The sequence below is a fragment of the Diadema setosum genome, chromosome 3 (assembly GCF_964275005.1).
Source record: "Diadema setosum chromosome 3, eeDiaSeto1, whole genome shotgun sequence".
Lineage (NCBI taxonomy): Eukaryota > Metazoa > Echinodermata > Echinoidea > Diadematoida > Diadematidae > Diadema > Diadema setosum.
The window spans coordinates 16,155,306-16,176,810 of record NC_092687.1 but is presented as its reverse complement, the minus strand read 5'-3'; positions in this window follow the sequence as shown (position 1 = coordinate 16,176,810).

Sequence of the window (21,505 nt, the reverse complement as noted above, 5' to 3'; positions counted from 1 at the left end):
TTCGGATTAACGACCCTTCGGAATAACGAACCTTCGGAATAGCGAACCTTCGAAATAACGAACAGCACCCGTTCTAGAAACAAGTAACATTAGTACCGGTTCGAGGGAAACCGTGATTAAATCTGTACGTCATGTGTGCTCGTCCATGATCGAGTTGGGATCGGTAAGATCAAGTGCGGTCGAAAAGTGCTAGTTGGGATGTGATCGAGAGGGGTCGGATTGCAGTAAAATAGTGAGCGAGTTTGGTCGATTAGCCGTCTACAGCAGTCGCGTAGCGATCGTACAGCAGTAATGGTACGTTCCCACTGCCGATCAGATCAACTCGATCAATCCCGATCAAGCTTTTTTGGCCTGGTCGGGCTCGCTCGGCATTGGTATTCGGGGTCGATCTACCTTGATCGGCATCGCTCCTGCTTCCTTCACGATAATTTTGGACATGTCCAAAATATTCGAGTAGGAAGCCCGAACACCAACAGCTCGGGTAGTGATCGAGAAGAGATCGAGCTGATCGGGAATCGGTCGTATAGAAATCTAGTGTGGTCGGGACCGATTTTTCCCCGAGCACAGTTCCCGATCATCTCGAGTTATACTCGAATGCTACACGATTGATCTTAGATCATCTCGATCCAGGATTCATCAGTTTCATGAATAACTCGACCGCTACACGACCGATACAGGACTGCTGTCGATTGATACTCGACTAAACTCGATCATGCTTCGACCGGCACTCGATCAAATACCGAGCACTTTTTGACAGTGCTTGCACAGCAGGTGCAGACGTACTTTCTTTAACACTCATTTATTGTTCATGAAAAATATAATCATTATGCAGTCCTTGGTCACGTTAAAAAGTTAAATGTCGTCAGTATCTTCAGCCACTCCTGGCCCACTGAAGAAAAGAAAAAGGCCACGAAGAGAGAAAAGACAACAAACCCTAAACAGACATGGCAGAATTAGACTTTCCAGACAAAAATTTCAGAAGAAAGAAAGGAAACACGACTGAAACTGAGAAAAATTCGGTATTCTGGCAATATGACTGTAACGTGAAAAGAAATTATTTACTTCTAAACTGAGAACTGTTTCTTGAATTCTTTTGCTAGCTTGTCTGTTTCAAAGTTGAAGTTGATTACGTTGATATAATTTTTTTTTTCTTACGCTGACGTGTTAAAACAGTTGTTGTAACTTAGATTCATAAATGCTCAGTGACTTACTTTACTTTTATTTACGTAGATATTACACTTTTGCTTCGCTTAATAATGTTATTTTTTTATTGAGAGTTGTATGTACATTGCTTGAAGTCCATTTTGATATCGATTGGCTGGGATGAATTGACAAAAAAAAAACAATAAACAACCAAGATTTTCATCATTTTTGCTAATATAAAATGTTATACTGTTTTAATTTTCATAATAATGTACTCTGTTCCACATATCAGCACACTTCATGAATTTAGAAATTAATGTGATACATGCATTTTCTTTTACACACTCTTGGGCTTATACTTTATCAATGAATACATACATATTTTTCATTCACTTTTTCATTCTTAAATAATGAGAACAACAATGACAAAGATAACACGACTCAATAGGGTTTTAGAACAGTCATTTTTTTAACTCTATATAATGGTGCATTTATGGGCATATAGGCCTATGTTTCATTTTAGACCAAATTAATTTCAGCCCACCTATATGTAATGCACTTACGAAGCGTGGCGGTGTAACATTTTTTTTTTTTTATGAGACATCAAACTTTGATTTGCTATTCTTCACATCCAATGCCAATATTGAATGTATAATATGAACGAACCTATTAAAATATGGTGTCCCGGCAGACAGAGTGCTACAAAATTGTCTCTTATTTAAAAAGATATGAGCGACTGAATGAAATCCTTACATTATTCAATAGGAAAAAACACCTCAAATTCTATTTGACACAATGATAATCAATCTTCGTGCAGGCGCTTTGATCTCCATGAAAATTTGTGATTTACAAAATCTGTAACTTTTGGGCACTGATATCCTACTTGACTGAGCGATAGTGAAGCCGATAACGATAACGAATGCGTCCAAAATAACTACTGAAAAGGGATAAAATGAATGAATGCAAGTGAATGCATTTTTGGGGGTACCTTTTTGAGTGGCTCACAAACAGAGTGACCAGTCTTTATCATCGTTTTTTCAGGAAAAATGATTATAGAATCGAAACGCCTGCGAGAGAATTGATGATTGCGGTTTCAAAATAGGAAGTGTTCTTCTATCAACTATAGGTTTTCCCGGCCAATTTCGCACTTTTGTCAGTCCAGTTCTTAATTGCTGCATTCAATTTAGCAAAATATAGCATAGATGACAATCCGCATGTTCGGTAGTTCAATTTTATGATCTCTTCATTCAAATTCATTTTGGAGCATTCAAATTACCTTTAGCCTCATTCTAATTGACACTTTTCAATTGAAATTCGTAAAACAAGCACCATTTCGTTATTCGTTCATTCAGTTTAGAATGATAGTCACGTCATCACGGGCATGCTGCTCTCGTTCATTCAAATTCATTTTTGGCAATCAATTTAACATCTTTTGCAGTCAATTTAGCAGGCATGTTTATGGTCTGGTTCTTTCTTTATTTTTTTTAATGTAGTTATTGTTTTCCAAGCGTCATTACATTTCATATTTTCGTACTCATTTTAGACATTTTGGCAACATTTTCTTTCTTTAATGTGCTTAGTGACTCTTCAAGTCCGAAGATAATGCAATATGTGCATGGCCACAACTTATCTCGCCGTTGAGCGCTTTATTCCGTATGTCGGCCAGTTCTAGGAAGTCAAGGTTATGATCATCAAATATTCCTATAATTCTTTTTCTGTCCCCTTGAGAAAATTGTAATACGTGTGTATCTAACTTGTGCCGTCATGACTGGAAGAAGATGAAGTTAAACTATATAATAGTGTTGGTAAATGTAGGCCTAAAATGGCATGTATGAAAGAAAAGGGGCGTTACAGAACAGCAGACTCGAGTCATGGTCAAAAATACGATACTTTTACTGCTTAACAGTGCGTGGATGAAACAATAAGTCACATAGAAATACGCGTTTAAATGTTATCAACCTTTCAAAAAAGAAAAACATGACATTAATTATTTTGATTGAACATGTTAGGAATTTGACTGCCCATATGCGAAATTAAATGACTGAAGTACCCTTTCGCCAGTGCTGGCGATTTTGAATGACTGAAGAGCACGTGCCAATCTGAATGCCCGTTTCACGAATTCGAAAGGCACATATGCAAATCTCATGGATCGGAATGCTAATTGAACGAGCAACTTGCAATTTTGAATGACAGAATGTGCAGTGACGAGGATTTCGCTAAATTGAATGAACCTTTTATCAAATGGACTGACAAAAGTGCGAAATTGGCCGGGAAAACCTATGCTAAAGATAATTATTTCTTTCGTTCATTCATGCTTTTGCAATTAATAGTCAGTTTTATAGTACTCTTTTGGGCCATGCCGTATTCAAGTGTAAATACTGAATTGTCTTATATGAATAACTGTAACCAATTCTTCTTTCACTCGATCACTGTACGAACCTGCCGACCCGTTCGATGCAAGATCTTACACAGATCGTGTCATGTCGAGCTGGTCTAAGAAGTCTAGTAGAAATCGAGTATTGACCATGTAGCGATCGTGTATTGATTGTGTGTAGATCGGGATGTTCGAGTAGAGAGCTATGTGGTTGTCGAGGAGAGATTCTGGAGATGTCGAGAATGGTCGGGTGTGGATCGTACAAGATCGAATAGCGGTCGGGAAGGGATCGTGTTGAAGGACGATCGAGCATTTGGTCGGGATTGCTCGGGTAAAAATAGGTCATCGGGATTGATCTCGCTTGATCGAGTTGATCTGATCGGCAGTGGGAACGGGGTATAAAGTTGTTCATTAAATAGAATTGATAGAGTCGAACAAGTTGTATCGCAGCCGAGTTTAGATAATCTGGAACTGACAGGTGGAAAAAAAAATCAATTCCGATCAAATTAGATCTCTGTACGATAATTTCCGACCAGCTTGACCTCAACTAGACCAATACCCGATCGCTGTTTGATCGCTTGCATTCTCGACCTCTACACGATATATTTTGACATGTCAAAAATGGTCGTGTGGAAAACCGGACAGATGCCGATCAAGGTAGATTGACCCTGATCGCTCTTTGCGGAGAGATCCCGACGAGGCCAAAACAGGTTGATCGGACTTGAAAGAGTTGATCTATAGTTGGCAGTGGGAACCCACCTTCGTACGAGCGAGGAACAAATAGCACCATAAGGAACGATGTTATATAGTGACTGAGATGATGGTCGAATACTTTGTACCCCTTTTCGTGTTATGATATCCATATCATATTAAGTCTGCGGTATAGTAACAATGTATAGGCAGAACGAAGGTGCGGGGTAATACAGATCACCAAACCCCGAATGCATGGTTGACCGATGAAAACGAATAAAGGGCATTTCAGATTATCAAAATGGCACGAAGAAGAGAAAAAAAGATATTTGTTTGTCTGCACCTTCAAGCGCGATCAAGTCTTTGTACCTCAAGTCCACCTCCATAGACGTTCATTGTGGTACCAGAGCGAAATCTTTCGTCCCCATTGTCACCCTCAATGTAATAAATGAAGTCTGACTTTTCTTCTTCTTCTTTTTCTTCCGCACTAATAAATACGTTGAAAAGGAAACCTTGAAGCCTTCGAGCACACTGTTTGCCTTTTTTTTTTAAATGTACACCTTTTCCATGCGAATGATTTACCAACAATATTTCAACACAATGCGCGTTCGAAAGAAGCCATTTTGCTCAAACACATATCTCACTCTATATACATGCAGAGTGAATGTATCACTTTCCACGAATTGGAACAGTTATCTCTGAAAATACAGTTATGTTTACCTGACTCAAAGGGTAGAGAATAATTTGCCTCTTTAAACAACTATGGTTATGACAACTTTTAAGACATGTTTTTCTACATCCTGAACGGGGACAGGGTTCATTGCATCTTACCGCTTTCTCAAATCAAAATATTGGCATGTATGATGTATTGCTGACTGATATTCAATAGAATAAAAGTCAATACATAAATTACCTTTCAAAGATGAACCCATCGACGTTCCTTTGTTTGTTTGTTTTCTTTTTTTTTTTGGGGGGGGGGGGTTGAGCGAGGGGGGCTTATGAACATACTCTATGTCCAATACAATTGATGATATCTTTGAATGGATGCATGTAGTATATACAATATTTCTACCACGACTTAATTAAGAAATAAGCGATTTATCATTAGTTGTGTTTGTCTCTCTCAGTGTGTAATTAAACTGCTTCAAGGTGAACTTGATCAATAAAAGCGTGACAAAATCCACATCAATTTTGATTAATTGTCTAGTCCTACTGTTCTGGTATTAACTCAATAACAATTTTTGTCGGTTATTCCCGTGCAAAAAAAAAAAGAGTTTAAAATGATCATTGTATGTATTTGCTCAAATTTGTCAAAGGTAATCTAATTATCGGCAGGTGACTGAGTTTTGAACGCTGATCAGCTGTAATTGCCAAATGAGAACAGACATGAGCTGTCATATCAATACCGCGGAAGATAAATTTAGTTATCAATCAACTTTTTGTAGCACCACGCAATTTCAAAAGATATATACCTTTGCCACTCAAAAACAATGCACTCGTTTATGAATGAATTACGTTTGTCCTTCACATTCAAGAACCATGTAGAATTAAAAACAAACAAACACACCACCTTCATCAGTCATGTAATTTGCATGTCACAAATTGCCAAACGACAACACTAGCCACGTTTAAAAGAGACACAATGGACGGGCGAGATTTCCGGTCACGTGACTGCGGCGCGTGGAGGGGAGGGAGAACTTGTTCATCCATTAACCGGAAGCTGTCTTTTTCTTTTTCTTTTTTGTTTAATCCCTAATGAAGGATAGTGAGCGGAAGAATTAATGATCATCGTTGCATCGCTGCAGCGTGTTGGAGTAGACCTGTCACAGCCTGTGCCAATGTATTATTAAGCATCTGATTGTCGTCGTACCGTCCCATTCATTGAAAGAAAATGTGATAAAATCGTGGAAGTTGCCAATAGTACGCACAACGCTCTGACAAAAAACTTCCGCTATCGACAAAGGTGGAAGTACACAGAAAGTGACAGTTTAGATCTCACAACTGTAAACAATTCTCCACAAGCTCACATGTGGAGAAACAAGCAATTTACATTGTACCCAGAGATATTCGATTGGTCTTAGTGCCTGCTTAGACAGTTCTCAGAGGTCCTTAAACGACGGGAAAGTTTCCCAAAAAATAAATCTGGATTGGGTGAATGCAGCAATATTAGTAGAACACGTCAGTGAAAAAAGAGAAAAATCAGACAATCCGTTCAAAAGGTATGTAAGATTTTCTTTTTTTAAAGTTTCGGTGCCGCCATTACCAGATGAGAAGACTACAACAGTTCATGACGTAACAGAAGAACAGCACGATACAAATAAAATACAAAGACAATTACTCAAAATCAAATCTTTTAACGTAATGAAAAAACAATTACATTACCTTTTTCAGAAAGTTGAGGGACAATAATTATCCTTAACAGGACGCACAGGAGGAGTGCTTTTACATGAAAAAAAAAATGTCTTTTTTTTTTTAATTTTTGAATTCTTTTTAAAATGTCTTTATATCGTTTTCCTGCAGTGACGTCACTAACTGCTGTAGTCTTCTCTTCCAGCGAATCTGAATGATTTTAACACTTACAGCCTGACATTAGATTCACAGCAGTCAATTCATGCCGCTAAGGTATATCCGATGCAGCCTAGTCCAGTATTTGATTTATTGGAGGCATATGAACATGAAATGCCATAATTTACAACATTGAAGCCCCGATTCAAATAAAATTATTAAGCATGACATTTTAGGGACATCCGGAATTCTAAAGAAACTGGTACTTCACCATGGGTGCGGAAAGACAATAATATTTTTTATTGTAGATAATTAAAAGCATTTATGTTATCTGATTTATATTGCTGCATAAAAATTAAATTGTAAGAGGGTACAAATTATTTTCACAAGTAGTATGCGGGTATAGAATCGTTATTTTTTCAACAATAAAACAAAGAACCATGTGTTCAGCCCGGTTCGTAACCATAATAGCTTCGCAGTATTCAAAATGTCACTATCGCTTAATTGTCAAGACTTCATAAAGCAACATTTAATTTACGAGCAAAACGTTCTGTCGGATCACATCCGAAACAAAAATTAACCTTATGGTCAGCTTCGACTTAACGTTTGAATATCTTCTTCAGACGCAAATTTGCAGACTGAGTTTACGTAAGCCATCAATTTGAAATGAGTCCTTGGTATTCTTTGTTGCTATAGTTTTGCCCTTAATCGATGTGGCTTCACGAGCTTGCTGGTAAAAAGTTTAGACGAGCCGAGCATCTTTCCGATAACCACTTTTGTAATATGGTGATTTTTTGTTTGTAATTTTGGATTCCAGTGGAACATAGACAAGCACAATGAGGACAAAACTTGCCCTTGTTGTTGATTTTGATATAATAGTCATTTTTCATGATTTTGCCGACCATAGGCCTATACAGTGTAGAATTACGTCCAGCTGGTTCAAGTCAAAGACTTCATCACGGGGAAAATGTCATTCATTTTCATTTCATACCATTTACTCTTCAAATTTTGGTCACATACATAGCAAGCAGGATGCATTTTACTCGAAAAGTTTTCATAGAAAAATGTTTTTTTTTTGAACGGCACAAAGCTTCTACATGGGTGTAATATAGGTCTATAGCTTAAAGCAACTATAGTAAAGCTCGGTGAAATGACAATCCTCATGAACCTTCCTTAACCCTCTGCGTGCCAAAGTGACTACTTGTGTCCATATAGGTTTGTGTGTAAAATGTGTGTATACATTGTACACATTGACACGGAAATGGTTAATGAAATTTGAAATCTTGAGGTGCTAGCACAGGTCTGAGAGCAGCTGGGCGCGGGGAGGACCAGGGTGTGTCGTCACAAAGGAGACGAGAGGACAGTTTTGGGCGATTGCGCACATTGTACATTTAGGCATCGTAGAATATTATTTCACATTAAAAAAAAGCACAGATTTTAGTTGATGGCGCTCAAACAGTGTACAAGTCCACAGGGCGTTCATTAATGATATAAACCCTTAACATGTACGTTTTATGTTAATAATCCAAAACTAATTATCATTCCTTCAACTGATATTACAGCACCCTTATCTTCCGTATATAAGGGTGTTTATTGATAAAAACTCTAAACGTACGTTTTTACGTTAATTTGAAACCAATTATCATTTTTCAGCTGGCATTTCAGCATCTTTATCATTTAAAGGACAAGTTCACCTTCATTAACATAAGGATTGAGAAAATGTAGCAATATTTGTAGAACACATCATTGAAAGTTTGAGGAAAATCGGACAATCCGTTCAAAAGTCATAATTTTTTGAAGTTTTTGTGCAGTCACCGCTGGATGAGAAGACTACTGCAGTGTATGATGTCACATGCGTATACACAACAATATAAGGAAAATATAAAGAAAATTTCACAAAATTTCATCTTTTGAAAAAAGTACACATTCCCTTGACTCGTTACTGACATATGTTATGGGTAATATTATTCCCATTGCCTTTAGAAAGAGGCAAGTCAAGTGCTCTTTTATTATGCGAAAAAAGTGAATATGTTGAATTTTCTTTACATATTCTTTATACTGTTGTACTCATATGACATCACAAGCCTTAGTAGTCTCCTCATCCAGCGGTTCCAACACAAAAATTCTAAAAATTCATAACTTTTGCATCGATTGTCCAATTTTCCTCAAACTTTCACTAATGTGTTCTACTAATATTGCTGCATCCTCTCAATCCTTATGTTTATGAAGGTGAACTTGTCCTTTAACCCTTTACACGACACTAACTGAGGAGTGCTATATACTAGCTGCAAGTGCTGTGATATATGACGGATAATAAGACCAACGGGTCTGAAACAAGAAATTATCGGTTCCAGATGAAACCTGGTGCATTGGCGCCTTTATCCATGTTTTCACCATTACACATACACTCTTCTTGTCTAATTGGATGTTGGTAAACACCAAAGAGTTTCTAAGTATAATAGAGTAAACCCTAACCATTTAGGTGCGTACAAATTGAGAACAGAATAGTCAACTGACAATGGCGCGCACGCACGAAAGAGGTCCACTCACAGAGCCCAGAATCCGGGAGCGCCTATGATAATGCATGGAAAACACAGCTGCGTTGGAAAAATCATTTTGATTCAAAAGAAAACGAATATTTGCCCACATGCCGCTACATTTCAGAAGGACATACGTTCACGTTTACCACAAGAAAGTACATAAAGCAAGAAAGTAAAGGTGAAGTGGTCGCCCTACCCAACCACACAAGAAAACGGGCGAATGACGCCGACCCCTTGTGATTTGCCCCAGGTGACTAGCAATAGTCAGCAAACGGTATCAACCAGGCACATTGTGCCATACGCTTGAATGAATGATTGCCGAAAGAAAGAGAGAGAGAATGAGAGAGAGAGAGAGAGAGAGAGAGAGAGAGAGAGAGAGAGAGAAAGAAACTCGTTCATGTGTAAAATAGACGCCTTATTGTGAAGCCAAAAAAATGTCAAACGTATACACGTCAATTACACAGGCTCACAGATTCAAGTTCAAGTTCAAGTTTATTTCTATTTTTTCCACAATAGCATAATGTACAGATCATCCACTTTCTTTAATAGTGAGAGAAATAATGTAAACAAGATAATGTGGGTGAACAGATTAAGCAACTGTAATTGAAACCTTACAGTAACGATACATTGTCAGGAGAACTGAAGTAATCATAGTGAATTATCAATATCCATGGTGCGAAAATTGTGAGATTTAATGAAATAGGATTAAAACTATATTTGAGTAGACTTGAGAAAAAAATCTGGTACAGAGTAATGATGAACCATATGTCACTTAGAAACAGTACACTCATGCACACACTTGTAATATATCTGAAGTGTAGGTGCTACTGCTTTTATATCTATTTACTGTTGCTGTTTATATAGTGCATGCTACTAGATTGAAAGCATATAAAGTTACACCTGCCTTGGATCTGGAACCGCAAGATGAGACTGGATTCTAGTGTTAGACAAGTAGATTCTACTTGGTTCAGCATGCCAAGGTAAGATCACCGCTTACTTTGCTAGATTTAAAGGAGACCTCCGGATGATTTTCAGATTTTTGCATTTGAACAACTATAAATTCGTTATACTTAGGACAGAGTTTCAGAATTTATGATAATCCGGATATTTCGAAATTTAGAACAAATTGCCATGAACAAGGATGATGACGTGGCAGGGTTAGGTCACCATAAGAATGGGTGAGTTGGGGCTCAAGGAAGTAGAACAAAAGAGGAAGGCATGCATAGATTATACACAGGTGAACTCACAAGCAAGCGGTATTGTAATGAAATTACTCTGCTACATTTCTGAAATATGTGAACCTCCTATGTCATCATCCTTGTTCAGTGTAATTTGTTTAAGGTTTTCAAAGTATTGCTTCTCTGCTCAAGACCCACAATGAATTCCACAAATCTATACATGGAGCTGTTGATTTATGTACTACATGAAATTATGAAAATAGCCTGGAATGCTCCTTTAAGTAGACCAACGGATAGAAGACACTGTTGACCCTCACTGAGTACCGGTAAAGGGATAGTATAATTTTGGTTGAGATGCGAGGTAATAAAAAAAAAACACTTATGACATAGTAGAGAGCATTTAAGTCGAACTCAAAGTTGGTCTATATACCCTTCACTATACCGTTGAGAATTACCATTTAGCTTACCATTTAGCACACCTTTCAGCATACCCCTCGAATTACTATTGGCATGACTGGTCTACCCTTCATTATACCATTGGAGCCCACGACTTACTATCACCACGGGCTTACCATTCTCCATTCACGTGCCGCTACCATCTATTACGTGTCACATGCGTTATTCATTCATCGGTACATTATGAACTGTATTTTATAGTAAATATGGATAACTCCATTATGATATCGGCTTGGCATTTGACTTTTTTTTTTTGCTTCTTCCTATTGCTCAGCAATGAAGATGATGATAAAAATGAACTGAAGCCTGCTTTACACAAAAGCCACACAAGAAGTTAAAATTTAAGAAAAAATGTTCTTATAACATAACGGCATGACACGTTACTGGTAACAGTTAAGTTATTAGAATTTGGAATATCACACAATATGTGCAAATATAAATGGTGAAAATTCTGTTAGACATTATTTCAAGAATATGAGGTTTATAGTAATTTATAACATATATGATATTATTCTTATGCAATTAAAATGGAAGAAGTCTCATTGTCTATCGTATATCGCATATTGTACAATTTGGACTAAACTTTTTCTCCCACGACTGATCATTTTTCCTACGATAAAATTTTATAACTTCCCCTCTAAACTAAAGACATCTTTAAAGAGTGTAAAATCCCCTCTTTCTTGTGGTGTAAAACATATCACACACCTATGACTTTTTTCCTCTGATGTCCCATTTGGTGTGGAATTGCCCAAATACACAATGTATCTATACTTTATAATATCTCATATCATATTCATGAATATATAATGCATATATTATGATAATTCAAAGCAGTTAAAAAAAAAGATTAGAAACAACCAAAGGAATTTAAGAAATCACTAAAATCCAGAGTTATGTCTTTGTTTATATGGGCTTCATGGGTTGTTTTTAACGGCCAAAATGGTGCAAATAGAGTGAAAAAAAAATCTTATACGTGCAAAGGACACTCCTGTGTTTTAGCACCAAATGCTCCACATCTTTGAGGTAATTTGGGTTCCATAACGTTTCCTTCCATTTGTGCTACCTTCGCAGATTCTCGGCTTCTCGACCTTTTTGCTAATGGCAGCGGGTCGTTCAAATGGCCCCGCTTCTACATGCGTGCGCATACTCTATGGGTATAGAGAACCTCTTTGGTGTCCACTTTTTTTTTTCTCAGGACAAGACTTTTCGCCTTTTCTCCCTGAAATTGACAAACTGTATCACTTCAAAGCCTAAATCAAGACTCACATTTTTCACCAGGCATTCAATTGCTAACTCTTTTGGAGGAGTGTGCGTCTTTGAATGTTTCTACAACAGATATGTTGCGCTATACAAATGCTGTGGATCATCATCATCATCATCATCATCATCATCATCATCATCATCACGAGATGAAACAAGACGCCTAAAGCTTGATAACCCATGTTCAGCCTGACTCTTATAGTGATGGTAGTCTTCACGGGAGCCAAGCTGTATATATGTGTGTACTTTGGTTGGGGAGTACTAACTGACCGGGCTTTGTACCCTGCTCTTTGCAATGAATGAACGAAGCGGAATCTTTTTATATCATCTGCGTGGTTGTAGCTCTCTCTACACACGAGACCCCCATAATGGAGGTCATCCCACAAGACCGACACCCATGAGTCATAAGGCCCAGGAGTTCGATATTGAAAAAAAAAAGAGGTCCATGAGCCACATGCAGCCCACGAGTCATGGAGCCAAGGAAGTCAACACAAGGCAAATTAGGCCCATGTGTCCGACACTAGGCAAGCAAGGTCTAGGAGTTCAGCACTAAGCGCAAAAAAGGCCTTCGAGTTCGACACTAGGTAAAAACGACCCACGACTTCGACATTACATCACTAGACCGTTTGTGCCGGACTGGTGGGCATTGTTTGCTTACCGTCAAACTCGCGAGCCTTGTCACACTTGTTTGCTTAGTGTAAAACCCTTGGACTGTGTGGCTTGTGGGCTGTATAGTTCGTAAGCTATGTGACACACGGGCTGTATATAATATACGATTCGTGGTGCAGAACACGTGACGTACACCCATTATATAACCATTCTCAGGATTGCAGGGATGCCAAGTTCAAAATATTTCTATGAGTGAGATTTTCATGACTCGGCATCTCGGTATGCAAATGTGCGCGCGAGCGAGGGTGTGGGAGGGGTTTTTACCCCTGTGGCCTCTCGCGGTAGGGAGCTTTTTCAGTTTTTAGCTCATAATGGTGCGATCAGGTGCATACTTAAGTGACTATTTTTGACTTATTTTGAAAGACAAAAGGAAAATATACCTTCAATTGTAACTATCACTTTAATCCTTTGAGCTATGCTCCTTATTATGGGCCCAAATTGTAGACTTTGCCCGATGCGTGAGAAAAATGGGTACCATGCGTGAGATCGTGAGACGACCCCTAAATGCTTGAGTCTCACTCAGAATGCTTGAGACTTGGTAGCTCTGGGATTGCCTTTTACACCAGAAGGGACGGTATGATTGCTTACAACATAACTCAGCTAGACTCGGGATTCGAACCCGGGTCATCTGGACTGGATCATCATTAAAAAAAAAGACAAATGATAAATGATTGCCACTTTACTCCTTGTCTTTTTTCCTGCAGAATTTTGGCGTCGAAACGAAGGTTCCTGATAGGGGTATTATGGTCGTTCGTCGTCTTGAGTGGCGCCCTCTATCATTTCTTTCCTCTCCAGTCCCGAGCATTAGACTCCAACACAAGCGAAAGACTACGCCAAGATTTAGTAGCGACCAACGCAGGTGAGATATCAACCCACTTCGCCCCTCCCCCCAAATAAAGCTCGAAACAACACATATAAACAACTTTCTCTCTTCACTGAGTTAATTATATGACGTACGTAATTCGTGTCATCAATCAAGTTCATTAATGGCCGGTAGCGTGGGGTGGGGACGAGGGGTCGACCCTGTCGGAAGGAACACAGTGTCTTACAGTGTGAGAAACATAATGTGAATACATTGTGAACACAGTGTGAAATCTCTTTAAACTGTTAAATTCGAGTGTTTTAACAGTGTAAACACATTGTGAATCATCACTTCACAGTGTGACACAGATTATTACCACGTAGACACCTAAGTGTGAAATCATCTACACACTGTTAAATTCGAGCGTTTTCACATAGTCGACTATGTGACCAAACTGTGAACACTCTGTGGGACACTGTGTGCTTTCCAGTAGGGGCGGGGGAGGATGGTCCAATTGAACATTCGTTCACTGCAACGGGGCACATTCAAGCATCACACCTAAACCTCACCCCTGTAGAATAGAATTGCCGGTCTAGGCGCATGGGAGCGTCGTATACGCTCATCGGTAAAGTTCGACTTCACTCGAGGTTCTTGGCTTATAATGTGTGCCTACACACAGGTCAGCGATACTGTACACGTTTATTCGCTACGAGTATTTCTGAATATGTCCGAATCTGGCCAGCCTCCCCATTGAATGGGGGATGTATATCCCCACGCTACCGGGTTTTTGATTAACCTGTATGGTATATACTGACCTTATTTCAAAACATTCCGGAATACCTCTCTGCAGGCAATCCGTGCCATGGATGCCCTTATATGCATAACTCTTATCTGTTTAGTATTTTGCATTTCATACTATTTCTATTCTATATATATTCTAGAAATATATGTATATATAATGAAAACCTATTCTGTATACATTTTTTTTCGATAGATTTATTTTCTATAGATGGAATTTGATTCTATTATTTTGTTACCCTGAACACCATTGTATTTTATCCGTCGACCCGTAAACCTAACTGAGATGGCTATTCCCCAAGAGAATGGAGATGAATGTATAACAAAATAGGAATAAAAAATGGAACCGTTCCGTTCGTTACTCCCTATATAGTGACTGTAGGTCAGCAGATCGTGCGTTTCAACTCGAGAAAGCCATTGAGTGAGTACAGAAGCGATTGTCGCCTCAACTGCAGTCGCTGTAACCATCACTACTGTCGTTCACTTATGATAATAACACATTGGCGGGCCCTGGTGCATTGTAATCTTATGTAGTGGACTCGTGACCAGTCGTAGTTAGAGTGCAACTCCAAATCGTCCTAAGTTGACTCTTTTGAAAAGTACCAACTGATAATACTAAAAGAAGAAAAAAAAATAGCCTGTGAACTTATCGAAATCGGACATAAAAAAAACAACAACCCGCAGATCAGTATAAATTTCCAGACTTTTACATGATTTTAACCGAAGGGTGATATTGGACAGGTGTCAACCACCCATGTAATAATCGCAAAGGGGCTATAATGCTACTACTTAATATATTTTGGTTTAAGCCAAAAATGTTATAGGAATATGTTTCGGTAGGTGATTCAGCAGTATCAAACAAGCCGCTGTTGTTTTGTTCTTACAAGCCTACATTGTATGATTAAATGTTACGACAATCATTTGTCATTAATTTTGTTAAAAGAATGTAATCTCTAAAATGAAAACGATTATTTATTGAAGATTTGTTTGCGGGTTTTTGGACGATCTACAAGGTTGACAAATTGGAATAATATTCATTTTCAAATATCAAATAAATGTAAAACGCTTCCTTTCACTATACTTTTCATTACGATCATTATTGCAGAATATCATGGTACTTCAGCTTTTCCTAACCATGCTAACCCTCAAACAATATTGGTGTCGATTAACAAACTGATTGTGTACCGACAACATATCGGTAATTAACATCATCATGATTATAATATGATGAGTATCTTTCCTCGTTTCCCTCTACATTTCCAACAAGAGGTAAAAACTGACTCAAGTGGCCCCTCCCCCTCGAAAAAAAAAGAACAACAGATGGGTTCATTGATACAACCTGTTTTTGGCGAACTGCGTTTATTTTTGGCTTTGTTTTTTTTTAAACACATCTCTGTTCTAATAATTACATCAGGGAGTATACTCCCAGCAAGTGCTGCTATTCGCTAAGGTCCTGTGTTTCACTTTCTATCGCAGATTCTCTTCCACCATCCTGCCCTATTACATTTTGTTAGTCCAAAGTTTTTCTTTGTGCTTCTGTTGTTGTTGTTGGTGTTGTTGAGATTATTATTACGCACTCTGTGTTGCACCGCTCTGTGGTAGTTAAAGGGAAATGAAACCCTAAAATTTATGCTGACTGAGTGAATGCAGCAATGCTAGCAGAATACATCAGTGAAAGTTTGAGGAAAATCGGACAATCCGTTCAAAAGTTCTGATTTTTTAAAGTTTTGTTGACGAGACCGTTGGATCAGAAGACTCCTAGACAGATCATGATATCACATATATATGACGATATCAAGAAAATATAAAGAAATTATTTTTTACATACCATAATGAAAATAGCTCTATACTAACTTCTTTCATACCATAATGAAAATAGCCCTATACTAACTTCTTCCTGAAGCAGGGGGAATAATACCACCCTTGACGTGATGTAAGTAACAAGTCCAGGAAATTTGTATATTTCATATGGCATGATATTTTGTGGAATTTTCTTTATATCTTCTTTATATCATAGTGCATACCTGACGTCATGACCTGTGGTAGTCTTCTGATCCAGCGGTCTCATCACCAATATTTCAAAAGTTCGTAACTTTTGAACGGATTGTCCGATTTTGCTCAAACTTTCATTAATGTCTTGTATAATAGTATTGCTGTGTTCATTCAATCCATATGACGTTGTATATTTGGGTTTTCACTCCCTTTCAACTCTAACAGACAGCCATTGGCTTTATTCTTCTCAGCATTTTCTCATTTCTTTTTCCATGATTTGTTATCTTTGGCAAGTGAACATTTCATGTTAAGGAACACGCTTTATATATAAGCTTTTAGAAACCTAGGCCTTGCAAGCAATGTTTCTATCTGTATTTGTGACCAACTTGTAAAGTGTGGAATATGAAACAACTAAAGCCAAAACAAGCAAACTTTCGAATGTGATACAACAGATGATATGAAATAAAAAAGAACAAAATATCATGTTATAGCATCCCTCGATGTTAACCCATATGTGAGGAAGTAAAAATGAGAGCAAGCAACCAGAAATTGACGTCATTGTGTGAACAGCTAAAATAATAACAATAATGATAATATATAAACTTTTTAAGGCATCGAATCTTATCCTATTGATATCAATATTTTGTAGAGCAACTACTGCACACACACACACGCGCGCGCGCGCGCGTGCGCGCGCGAATTGAATAATATGACACATTAGCGTGGGTATAGCATTGCATAATTAATTAGCACCAAGACTACGTGATTGTGTGGGAAATATACACACATAACACAGTAAGCATTTACACTGCCAGCCTTTGACAATATATTTTTTTTTCTCCCTGACGATTATGACCCTGCCCCTCCCCCGCTCCCTCCTTCAACCGAATGTTTTAATTCGTCATTTCCCCCCGACACTAGCTAAGGTTGGAGACGGAAATGACCTCATTGTTACCTTAATTACTTGAGGGAGAAGTGTTATGCGAAGAAGCCGACCCCAAGCTAAAGATCAAACCGGGCAGTAAGAAAACATGTCATATTCACGCACACTACTGGTGCCACATTGCAGAAAATTAATTCCCGTATAGGCATTAAGTGTCAAAATATATAGGTATACATGAATGCATAAAGTATACAATGTCTTTCATGTTTCATATATCCACGTAAGTTGATTTCGGTGGCTCAAAGGTCCCTAGAGAAAGACTACTGTTTCATCGCTCAAAATTGTCATCATTCCTTTCCGCAGAAACATTGAAGTTGTTCTTCTGAATACAAGGGGGGGGGGGGGGGACAATCTCCCAAATGAGGAATTCATACATCCCCTCCGCCCTGCTGCTAAATGATCGTTTACAATCTGCTGTTGCTCATTTTGACACGATTTGTTGTAGTGTATTTTAGTACCACAGGTATACGACTTACAGATGACAGCGGAGTAACGTTGGTCGGTGCTATTAAACCCTGTCTGTGCCAATGCATCGAATGTGCAGAAACTTTACGCAAATACCTATGGACAGGGAATTAATATTGCATGGAAAGGGTTGACAAGCAAGGGACAAAATACTGTAGACACGAAGATTCCCGTTCCTTTACCTGTGCCACGTGATTTGAGAATAGTTTGAACGTCCATGGCAAAGTGCAGTGACCACGAGGTCGAGGTCAAAATAAATTATACAGCACGCATCTAACTACAGTTGTCTCCCGTTATAACGAAGTCCTCGGGACCGGCAGTTTTCTTACGTTATATCGAAATTTCGTTATAACGGAACAAAAAAAAAAAAAAAAAACAACAACAACACAAAGAGCCGATAATGTTGTGATCTGAATTTTTACTTCGTTGTAACCGAAATTTCGTTGCAACCGTGTTCGTTATAAAGGGAGTGCACTGTATTCTGTAATAGTATGCTGTATATATTCGTGCGGTGAAAGGAGAAAGAAAATTAGGGAGACATTATGGAGAATTAGGAAGATACTATAGCACTCAATGAATGTTTACATTTTGTCGCACCTGATCCAAAACATCAAGGAGGCGAATAATAACAGCATCGAGCAGAAAGCCTGTTCAGTGCTCTCGCGGGGGTTTAATACGCGTGAATCCGAATGACGGTATTTGTCATAACTTCTAGCCGCCAATGTAATCTCCACATAACCCATCCTGTTCTGGTGTTTTGTTTGCTGCTAAAAGTGTCACATTGTCCTCATTAAATTTGAGTTTTTAGATTTGCCTTCGTAGTCTATACTGATGATTTCCTAAATCCCCCCCCCCCTCCAAAAAAAGAAGAAAATCTGTAAAAAAAAACAACAACCCAAAACAGCCAAATAAAATCAATTTGGCAAGACAAAGACATCAACGTATGAATGTTTTTAGAATTTGTAGCCAATTTAAGGATTACCTGCGGATTCGAAGATTTAGCAGCTGTCGCTAACCGATAGGATTCCATTTTAAGAAGAATTCAAAGTTTATTTGATGAAAATCTGGTTTAGAATGACTGAAACATCCAAAAACAAAGTAAAACTAAGCGTTCGTAAAAAAGTGTGGTCCCACACTTTATTAGAATCGCTCTTGTTTTGATATCTCAGCCATTTCAAAACCAATTTTCATCAAATAAACTTTGAATTCCTCATAGAATTACATGCTCTTTCATATGTTATAAGAAGTTTCTCAATACCTCACCAAAAAATGTTAGAAACCTGAAATTAGGTCTCAACCAAAACTATACGATCCCTTTAAAATGCTCCACCTTTTTAAATACATTTACTAACAACGGAGCAAGGTATATGTAAAATGTTGGGCTATTTTATTAGGTATGCTTGTGATATGGATGCGGCAACCAGGCGTATGTTAAAAGCAAGCAAAGCGGATACATTGGTGACTTTACGAGGCCTCTGAGTGTCATTGTATTCCATTACAGGGGTAGTACCTAATATCAGATGCATTTTAATTCCCTGTATGCAGAAGGAGTAGAAGAAGGTGATGATCCGTCAGACATTATACATTTTCAAAGTTTTGATTAGATTCTTACGTCATCATTGTTGGATATTAAAGAAACCTTCAAAGGTATTTCTGCTGTCATGGTGAAAGAATGCAATAAAGAGAATGTGAAGAAAATTCTACAAACTGTCATTTCTTATGATGGAAAATTTATAAACATTCTCTCAAACTATTTTTGACAAACGTGAAGGGTAACATTTATAACCCCGGCTTCTCGAGGACACAAATCATGAGCCCATTCATTGTGGTAGGAAAAAAAATGGAAGTACAATACTAATAATGTGCCATTTTCTTTCAAGTTCAACTATATCATTTTGTCCTTTACTACTATGACATCATGAACTGTTGTAGCCTTCTTTTTCAGCGAAGATAACAACAAAACCATAACTTAAAAACTGATAAGACTTTGTCTTCAAAAAGCTTCCTGAAACTTCAAAGATATGTTCTGCATACATTATTGTGCATTCTTTGAACCACCTATAAATTTGGGATAGATTCCCATTAAACGTCAAATTTGACTCTATCACGAACAGCTGATGTCAAACTAATAGAAATTGAACGTTTCATAGAGATCTAAGGATATTAAAACATATTTTTATTCTGTCACCACTGCCAAAATGTATTAGGATAGTAGGATATTAAGAAATATTCAAAAAGGAAATCCAGTGCAAATATAAGTTAGTTTGATAAAAAGAGTGAAATCTTACGAGTTCAATGGTATAATTTTCATCGAAATCAGATGAAAAATAAAGAAGTTATGAAAGTTTGAGTTTTGCTAATATCTGCAAAACAGTTCTTGTACAGTGGATATGAATATGCAAATGAGTCAGCTGACCATGTCATAGCCTCACAATTTTTCATTGACTGTGTACAAAAATTGACGAAAATTCAATGTTTCTGTCATTGAAGTCTGAAACATGATGTTATTCCTGGTTGAATAACTTCGGAATAGTGATCAGTTAGATATATCAGGATTTGAGCCTTAGGCATAGTTGCGATTGAATGAAAAACCTAAAATTTCAGAATTTTAAGTACAAACTATATGGCAAGTTGTGAGGGGATGACAGGCTCACTTTGCCATTTGCATATTCATATTGACCGTTCAAGAGCTGTTTCCTCAAAAATTAGCGAAACTTCAAAATGTCATAACTTCCTTATTTTTCATCCAATTTCGATCAAAACTTTACCGTTAAACTCGTAATATTATACTCTTTCTTATCAGACTAACTTATATTTGGACTGGATTTCCCCTTTAAGTATAAAGTAAATCGGCAATCCACAGATTATCACTTATTTTGAAACATTTAGGATTAACTTTCAAGTGTATTTTTTGTAGTTTCATGTAAAACTTTGACAATAGGAGATTCTGTTAGTGCATAGAGCCACATACAGCCCAGATTTTTTACACTTAAGTATCGTTAAACAGCACCATTTTTTAAAATGCCTATTTGTTTATTACAAAGGCAAAAAAAAAAAGAAGAAAAATGTCCCCTGAAAGGTGATCAGACTTTTGCACTCCTTCTCTTGTTTCTCTTTCTCTGGCTGTATGAACAAATCTTACTCCGCATGGTGTAGCAATTTTATCAAAGTTTCCCTTTAATATAACCACACATCGGACATGTGTTGCAAGAGTCGTGTGCCGAAATAGCATACACAGCCATGAGTTGATTAGTCACGGAATCGCACATCTAAGGGCGGTCTGGGGGCAGCCAGGGTTTGGAAGTTCTTCAAGGTTTCAGCTATAAATCATCTTCGATACGTTAACTCAGTCAAACTAACAACTGATATATACACACACACATGCATGTGTACATATTATATCTATATGTGCATACATATCTAGTACATTATTTGATATTTGATATTTATTTCTGCAATGTTATGACAAAAGGAATATACAAATACATTTTTCTTTTGCACAAATCATAGGTTTTTGAAAAAGAATTGATAATCTTGATGAATACAAAATACTGATAATTGTTTGATGCAAATTACACGGTACATTAATAATAATAATAATAATATATATATATATATATATATATATAATGTTTTAATAATATTTATTTATAGTTATTCACATAAGCTTTTTTCTGTATTTTGTTTTGA